Raw genomic sequence first — 9250 nt, forward strand, 5'->3', positions numbered from 1 at the left:
TGGGAGACTGTTGCTCGTCAAACGGAGTTGAATGCAAGTAAGTGTGTTCGGCTAAAGCTTGGTAATGACATGACAATTTCAGCAATCATTTTCGGTTCAGCTACGGGAACAGTGGTTTTGCCAACTTTTGGAAGACATCATAAAACCATACTATCGACGGGGAATTCCATTTCAAGTACGAGCAACTCCCAGTCATAATGACCCCCACTGTAACCAAAATTCAAGCAGTGCACAGGATAGGAGGACATTTTGACCCATTTTGGATGGACATATTAGAGCATCTGCACCCATAAATTGTAGTAGGGTCAGAAGTAAATTTTGCTTCAAGCAAATCGATTTCATATTTTGCTCAAGCAAATCGATTTTTTCACACACCCATTTACAATTTGCTTAAGCAATTCAATTTTGTCTTATTGTGAAATAATTAATTTTTTTTACCAGATATATTTACAACCAATAATAATGTGCCACGTGTCATTATCGACTCGATATTATCCAAAATTTCTGATAAGATTTTCGACTAATAGATAATTGACAGGTGTCAGTGACACCTGTCATTGTCACTAAAATAATTGGAGCAGATTTCCGATAAGATTTTCGACTAGTAGAGAATTGACACCTGCCACTGTCAGCAAAATAATTGGACCAAATTTCTAATAAGATTTTCGACCAATTTGCTATAAAAACGTCTAATATCACTCACTCATTATAACTCATCCTTCAATCTAAACACTTAGCAACATTTCCTTGTTCATCACTCTGATGAATCCTTTCAGCTTCCACAATTTTTTCAGGCGGAAACAACGTCAACAAGAAGAGGATGACGATATGGAGCAATCATTCGTGAATCAGGTGGTCATGGCGGAAGCACAACACGATGATGAATCAACACGACCAAGCGGTTCACGTCGCGGTAAAAAACCGAATAAGCCACGTCAAAGGCTATCTAGGGGACACAATCTCATGGAAGATTACTTCATCGAACGTCCAATTTTCGACGCTCAAGACTTTCGTCGGAGGTACAGGATGAGCAGAGACCGATTCAACATTATCATGACAGACCTCTGCAACCACGACATGTCTTGGCATCAAAGAGAAGACGCCACTGGTTTGCTATGGCTACTTCCCCAACAAAAGATGACCGGGGCTCTACGAATGCTAGCGTACGGGTCAGCCGCAGATCAGTGTACTGAAATTACAAGGATGGGGGAATCGACTACCCTGAAATGTATGAAGGAGTTTTGCAGCCAAGTTGTTCATCTCTATGGTCTAAGATACCTCCGCAGTCCAACACCAGCAGACCTCACGCGACTACTAGCTAAAGCAGAACGCCGAAGTTTTCCAGGTATGATTGGAAGCATCGACTGCATGCATTGGGAGTGGAAGAACTGCCCAACCGCCTATCAAGGGGCATACTCGGGCCGAAAGGGTCGCCCAACGGTTATCCTAGAGGCAGTGGCCTCGTATGATACGTGGATATGGCACAGTTTTTTTGGCTGTCCTGGAGCTAAAAATGACATTAATGTGCTCCACCTATCGAATGTGTTCTCAGAGATCCTTGCCGGAAGAGGCCCAACTGTCGTCTACGAAGTCCACGGACAGAGGTACACCACAGCTTATTATCTGGCTGACGGAATATATCCAAGGTACTCTACATTTGTCAAAACAATTTCCAATGCCCAGACGCCGTAAGATAAGCTCTTCGCAAAGAAACAAGAGGCATACCGGAAAGATGTGGAGAGGGCATTTGGCATCTTGCAATCTCGATGGGCAATTATACGTCATAGTTGTACATTGCACCACAAATCGGTAATGACTACCATCATGTTAGCTTGCATTATATTGCATAACATGATTGTTGAGGAAGAGTATGTGGATGATGAGGATGATGATGAGGAAGAAGAAGAAGACTTGCAAAACCCATCGAGGGCTTTCCGGGTTTATGATGGGCCGGTGAATGCACAAGGGAATCGAGTTCTTTTTGAGCCAATCAGTAGAGATGGAGCTAATATACAACGGTTTCACGACCGTGTTGCCGATCTCGAATCCGCTTACATCCATCGAGAGCTCCAGAAAGACTTGGTGAAACACATTTGGAGAGTGAAAACCGGTGAAATACTTTAAATATGTTTTATTGTGTGTTTTCATGATGTTTGTGTTTAATTATTAAGCTTGTGTTTAATTTCAGTATGTGTTTTAATTTAATGTGTATTTCAATTTCAACTTAATAAATAAATTACATTTTATTTCTCGAAAAATTTAAATTACATAAAATGACGAGCCAAGCCCAGATTTATTCTTAGTACAATACTATAACTACTATGGAAAAAGCACGCGATTTGGGTGATAACAATCTGAATATGTTTCATCGGTAGGTTGATCTTGACTAGCTTCTCCTTCATTAAGGATTGCTAGTTTCCTCTTGGTAAAATACATTTTCAAGATTGGGGTCATAGCCTCCAAATCCATTGTCATGATCCTTTTGTCATTCTCTTGTTTCTTCAATCGTAACTCTTCTTCCGCCCTTGTTTCTTTTCGCTTTTGAATGTCTATGTACTCCGCATAATAATTAAGCTCACTTTCATTATGGGCTAGCCTCTTGGTATGCCATGATGCTTGGTCACTTGCAATGGTATGCAAAACCTCCACCCGTTGCTCAATAGGAGTCTTACCCTGTTTCTTTTGGCGCCTAGCTTCCTTTGCCGCCTTGGTTCCCATTGGTCTAGGTGGACTCGATGGACCTGTCGTGTTGCTTTGAGGTGTCTCATTCAATTGGTCGTCATCCAAATTGATGGTTGGAGATGATTCAGTTGCGGAAGGAGTACCGTGGTAACTACTTGCATATGGAGATGGAGTAGTAGGTAGCACCGCAACGAAAGATGGATGATCTTTAACCACTTCCCAACATTCAAAGTGTGTAAACTTTTTCTTCTTGGCATTATAGTAACATGATTGAGCTTGTCGTTCCTGATGTAAAAAACTTATATTAGGTATTTATTTAATTACATAATTTAAATAAATTAGATAAAACAAATAATGTAACAAATTAGATATATTAAAACAAATAATGTAAACAATGCTACATATTTAAACAAATTAAATAAAACAAATAATATAAACAAAATTAGATATATTAAAATAATTAAATATGTAAACAATGCTACATATTTAAACAAATTAGATATAAATTACATAATTTAATTCATATAATCAAATAAAAATTATAATATATGATAAAACAATGTACTTACTTCGTCCATTAGCGAAGTGCCGCTAGCTATACGTTGTCGTGATGCCGCCAAACATTTGCCCCATTTTTGCAAGAGTAGCTTGAACTTGTTGTAGTGAGAAGCGAGCGCGATTCGGGTCCTTGGCTTCTTCGGAGGTTTCTCACCCGGTGCTAGCACCCAATTTTACATATAATCGCCATGAATTGTCTTCCACAATTTGTCCCTCTTTTGTTTGTTACCGTCATATTCATCAATGCTATGACGGACAAAAGAAATGCACATTTGTAAATCTTCGGAAGGAAGCCAATGGGTGCCCATTGTTTTGGAAAAAAATGCTAAACGAAAGGAGAGAGGAGATGGAGGAAGATGTGAAATTTGTTGTGCACAAATTGGTGTGAGTTCATAACAAATTGAAGTAGTATTTATAGGCAATTTTTTGGGAGAATTTTGAAATTTTGGGGATTTTTTTACAATGTTTTGGGTTTATTTCCGTTATGATCAAATAGTAGCCGTTGCCAATTAATTCTGGCCGTTGGATCGAATTTTCTGATTCAAAATGGAAGGTCCAGATCAATTGGACCGTTGGCCAATCAGTGTGACACGTGGCAGCCATTCATTGGCTCGCTGTTTTTTTTTTTGCGCGTGAACGCACGCGCCTAATATAAAAAAAATTCGACCGTGCCTGACGTCACCCACGGGCGGTGGGCTCCGACGTCACCCACGGGCGGTGGGCTCCGCCAGGCGAATGAGCAAACGCCGGAGCAAAATTTGCTCGAGCGATCGGACGAGCACCGCGGCTGGGTTGACTGGGCGAGCAGCTCGCCTCCTCCTGCTCGCCGGAGCGAGCCTCCCCTTCTCCTGCTCGAGCTCCTCCGGCTGGTCCCTCCTCCTGCTCGAGCACGTCGGCATATTTGCTCGCCGGTGCGGATGCTCTTAGAGGATGTGTACAATCACAATAAACTTCAAGGATATCCAAATTGCGAGTGCATAATGCATGCAAATTACGGGGTAATTGCAACAAATTAATTTTCATTGTTCAAAATAGATATCATGTTCATATAAGTAGCTGTTCATAAATGTGCTATTTTTACGTTATTGAGTTTAGTGACTAATAGATATCATGTTCCGAATTAAATGCACTTCAATATTGTTTGTATTTTATAGGCTATCCCAGAACAGTTTGTTTAGACGTATTTGGAAAAGAAGGATAGGTTGTACACAATTGAAACAATGGATAACTTGGCAACAACGATTCAGTTAGTTTGGGCGGGTGAGTCAATGTTAATGATGGAAGGGTACTTGCCATTCAAGCGCTACTTTGGTCTTCATAATGCTTCAAGAATAAGATTGTATCTAATAGGGTATTCAAAATTTGTATTCCACCGAGCCTGATGGGCATAAATGCAACTGATTTCAAGTGTACAACATGTAAAATTTGAATTTCTATTAGATTGTATTAAATTTATATTGTTTGTCGAATGAATCTACCAAAATGAAGTTCAAATTAGTACGTAAATATTAGGACCGTTGATCCATTATGGACGGTGGGGGTCTGAAGATTGTGGAATTATATAAGGGTTATATTATATTGGACGCACCTTATACGCGGTAGACAAACTGTAGAATTTTTCGAGGAAACATCCGAATCTGCCCATATTTTCCTCTAAAACGCGTAAGGTTCGCATAGAATCTGTTTTATCGACCTTTGTCATATTATGAAATCTTGATTGAAGTGACCCATCTTACTGCCATGCACATGTTGTCAGGTGAACAGGAAATTGAAGCAGTGCGTAATGGCAATGCGTGATGATGTCTATTGAAGGGGGGTCATACAACTCTTCCAAGTAGGCCAAGTGGGGAGTACGAGTGGAAACAAAGGTGGTAATGGGTTATAATTCACGCGGATTTCCTTCTCTAATCCAATGCTGGCCAATGATAGAAGCTATGCGTCTCCTTCAACCCATGATTAATGTCTTACTTTCTTCCCCGGAACCTTCTTCCTCCTACGTACCTCAGGCAATCCTATCCCATCATAGAACACTTGTGCGTGAATCGTTCATCACAGACCCAAAAGGTGTCACGTAAACAGGTAAATGTGGGTGTCGATATTTTTGTCTGCAGCCCAATGTATAAAACGATGCACCTCTGCTTCACTTGTCCTCTGTCCACCATTCACCACTTCGTTCAACGACAACCCTCATTCAAATGCAATCAGATATGAAATGGGTCAGTTATACTCGCTAAACACAGACTTGGACAAGAAAAACAATTATTATTCATAAATTCCTCATATGTCAACCAATATGTCGAGGATAAAACGTGCACCAAAATATGTACACATAAGGCTGGGTTGCACAAAATATATGCATGACATCGGGCCTTCAGCGATTAAATGGTGTCATTGTATTGTTTTTACTTCGAAGGCCCAACTGGAACCAGTAGTGTTTTCACATGCACTGGTAAAGCGTAAGTTATCAAGTCAAATTGAAAAAAGTGTTATCTGTTCCGGGAGAATTACTATTCTACCATTGTGTGTGTCTTAGCCTAATAGGTTTCCTGTTAGGAGATAGATTAGCATCTCCGTAGTAGATTAGGACTCCGAATCCTACGGGATTGTGGTGTTGTAAATGCCTATATATAGGCCCCCATATCATTCAATAATATACAAGTATTTCATCCTCAAACACGTTATCAGCACGAAGCCCTAAAACCCTGAATCTTTTAGAGTCTTCCGAAATTTTACCTCCGCCGCACCGCTGCCTCCTGCCGCCGCCACACCGCTGCCTCCTGCCGCCGCCGCACCGCTGCCTCCTGCTGCCGCCGCAACCTCCTGCCGCCGCCGCAGCCCCTGCCTGCCCTCGCAAGCCCCGCAGCCCTGCAGCCCTGCAGCCCCGTAGCCCTGCAGCCCCGCAGCCCCGCAGCGCTTCCTCTGCATTCGCTCCGCAAAGAAATCTTTTTGCCCCGCAAGTTCCCGCATCAAATCACTCAAAATTGCTCCTCCCGCATATTCACGCAAGAGACGTGAAAGTCACAAGCAAGGACTTCGCTCAAGAGAAGCTACTCCCGTATATTACAAACCTCCCAAGGTAAATTTTTATAAACGTTCCCGCTTTTGAACGTATAGATATATTATATCGGGCGCTATTAGCCTTCTTCTTGTCTTAATTCCGGCCTTTCTTATAACGCCGATGAGACTATAGAGGGATGGGTTTCCCCTCTTGGTCGATGTTTTCTGTGTGACGGTCCTGGGGGAGTCACGATTGTTTTGAAAGGGAAGTTAATCGATTTTCGTGTGGTCGCCTGAGTGCACCGCTGTTTTGGGTGCGATCATGAGTATCGCCGCTTGCATCGATTTTTCTTGTGACCATATACGTCACCCCTTCTAATTCCTATTATACTTGAATCTAATCGATTCCGTATTCGTTTTGTAGATGTCATCGCCATCTCGACCGGAATTTGGCCTTCTTGATCTAGAAGGAAAGGAATACCACCGCTGGGTTTCCGACATGGAACTCGCGTTCGAGAGCCGAGGGATTGAAGGCATGTTTGCCGACCCTCCTGCTGATTTCCCACCTATGGCTAAGACTCAGACTCTCATCTTTATGAGACGTCACATCCATGCAACTCTCAAGAGGCAATACTTGAACGTAAAAGATCCTAAAGAATTATGGGACAAACTACGCTTGCGGTACAACAACGTTCATGATAAGCTTCTTCCTGAATTGACCGTTAGATGGGATAACATCCGTGTATTGGACTATAAGAGAGTGGATGAGTTCAATCAGGATATGCTATGCTTGCAATCCGATCTTGGCACCGTTGGTGTCATCAAGACCGACCTAGATCTTCTCAATAAAACATTGGATACGTTTCCAATCAACTATGAGGTTCAAGCTCATACGTACCGCACTCATGTAAAGGAAGGGAAGATCCGGTCTTTTGCTGACTTAATGGCACTCTTAGCTAAGAAGGAGAGACATTCTGAGATTCTCCTCAACAACAACACTAGACCTGTTGGCAGTAAAAGAATTTCTACGCCACAGGCTAACTATGGGAAAGCTCATAAGCAAAAGAATGAATCAAGGAACGCTCCATATCAGCACTAAAATAACAACTCTCGTGGTGGGAGGCAACAAGGACGATCTCGGCCTCGGTCCAATACATGGACCCGTGATGGTGGCGGCGCCGCACCCTCAGGGGGAGGCCGTCCCCGTCCCACACTCCAAGGAGGCCGTGCGCCTCCTAATGCCTCCACTTCCGGTAATGGCAAGTCTCCATGCTTCAAATGTGGCTCCTTCAAGCACTTTAATCGCGATTGTCGCGCTAGCAAAGAGATGATCAAGGCTTACTCCGCCTACAAGAAGTTTCTACAACCCGAATCGAATCATGTGGATGAGGACCATGAGATCGAGACTCACCATATCTCCATGAAACCCGAGCGCCTTGCTTCTAAAGCTAGGCCTCCGGTTACTACCATGGATACTCCCGACTTTGATTAGTCGTTTTAGCTTCTTTAGCTTTATGATTCAAGTATTGTTATGTCCGACCGCCATTGTTATTTTCATTGACTTTGTAATAGTCTTTTGATTTTGGAATTAGAAGTTTATGTGTGATGTATTAAAGATTTGCATTCAATAAAATTTCTCAATTCTTGCTTACAAGACGATCTCTTTGAGAATTTTATTTATCCGACACTTAGCATGATGATCAACGTGTGCAACTCACGTGGTTTTTAAATTGGACGTTTTTTGGGTCACATGAGACCCCAATAGCACTACATTGTGAATTTGGAACTTAAAATTCGGAAAACGAACCTCGGAACGTCGAAAACGACGTCGTTTTGCCTTGGCCGGACCCGGTTACTATTCAGGCGTTTCCGGCACGTTTTTCCGGCGTATTCGCCGTCTTCCGGCCATTTCCCGGCGTTTTCGGCACCGCCACCCGGTTCCTGCCGGCGTCCCCTGTCGGACCTGAAGTTCCGGCCTCCATACCGGCCAGTTCCGACAGCCGCCGGCCGGTTTTCCGGCAATCGGTGCCGCCGGTTTTCCAACGAGTTTTTCGACGATTTTTTCGTCGTTTCTCGTCATTTTTCCGGCATATTGCAGCTGTCCCTGCTGCCACATTTTCCTCGTCCAAAATTCACCCGGGTTTGAGTTCTTTTGACATGGTTTTCCGGTTTGTTTTTCCGGTTTTCTCCAAGTCCGTTATATGCACTCACCGGTACTCTTTGTGTGTGTTTTCCACACCATTTTTGGATGGTTTATACCACCCTAGTTTACTGTTTGGTATTTCACTGCTTCAATACCATGATTTCCAACTCTTTAGTTGAAGAATGTAGTACTATGGCCATGTGATACATTCGATGGGATCGACCTTTGTTCCGATTCCCATTCTTACAATATCCTACGGCGTATTGTATAGAATTGTTCCCGTGACGCTGACTCTCTTAATTGTCATTTTGTAGATGTCCCGCGGTGAAATCGAATGTCTAGCTGATTGCGGAACCACCCACACTGTCCTACGGCACATGCAGTTGTTCACGGATCTAGTGTTTTCGACTTCTTCGATGACTACAATGATTGGCTCGAAATCCATCATTCAAGGAAGAGGCACTGCTTCTTTCATGTTGCCTAATGGTACGACTCTTAACGTCGTAGACGCTCTTTATGCGCCGAAGTCTCCCCGCACCTTGCTAAGTTTTAAGGACATACGTGCCAATGGTTTTCACCTAGATACTTATGTTGAGAATGGAGAGGAATATCTTTGTGTTACCTCTGAGAAAGCAGGCCATCGCCGCATCTTAGAGAAGATGAAGAGTCTTGGGAATGGTTTGTATCTTACTTCCATTCGGATCTTTGAATCATATGCGGTTGAACGTAACTTTTGTGATTCAGACTCTTATCTGCTTTGGCATGCCCGTCTCGGGCACCCTGGACGTGATATGATGATTAGAATTCTTAAGAATTCACATGGTCATCCATTTTTCAAGTCCCGGAAGCGATTGGAGGATCACCTCACCC

This window comes from Argentina anserina, chromosome 1 (assembly GCF_933775445.1).
Source record: "Argentina anserina chromosome 1, drPotAnse1.1, whole genome shotgun sequence".
Taxonomy (NCBI): domain Eukaryota; kingdom Viridiplantae; phylum Streptophyta; class Magnoliopsida; order Rosales; family Rosaceae; genus Argentina; species Argentina anserina.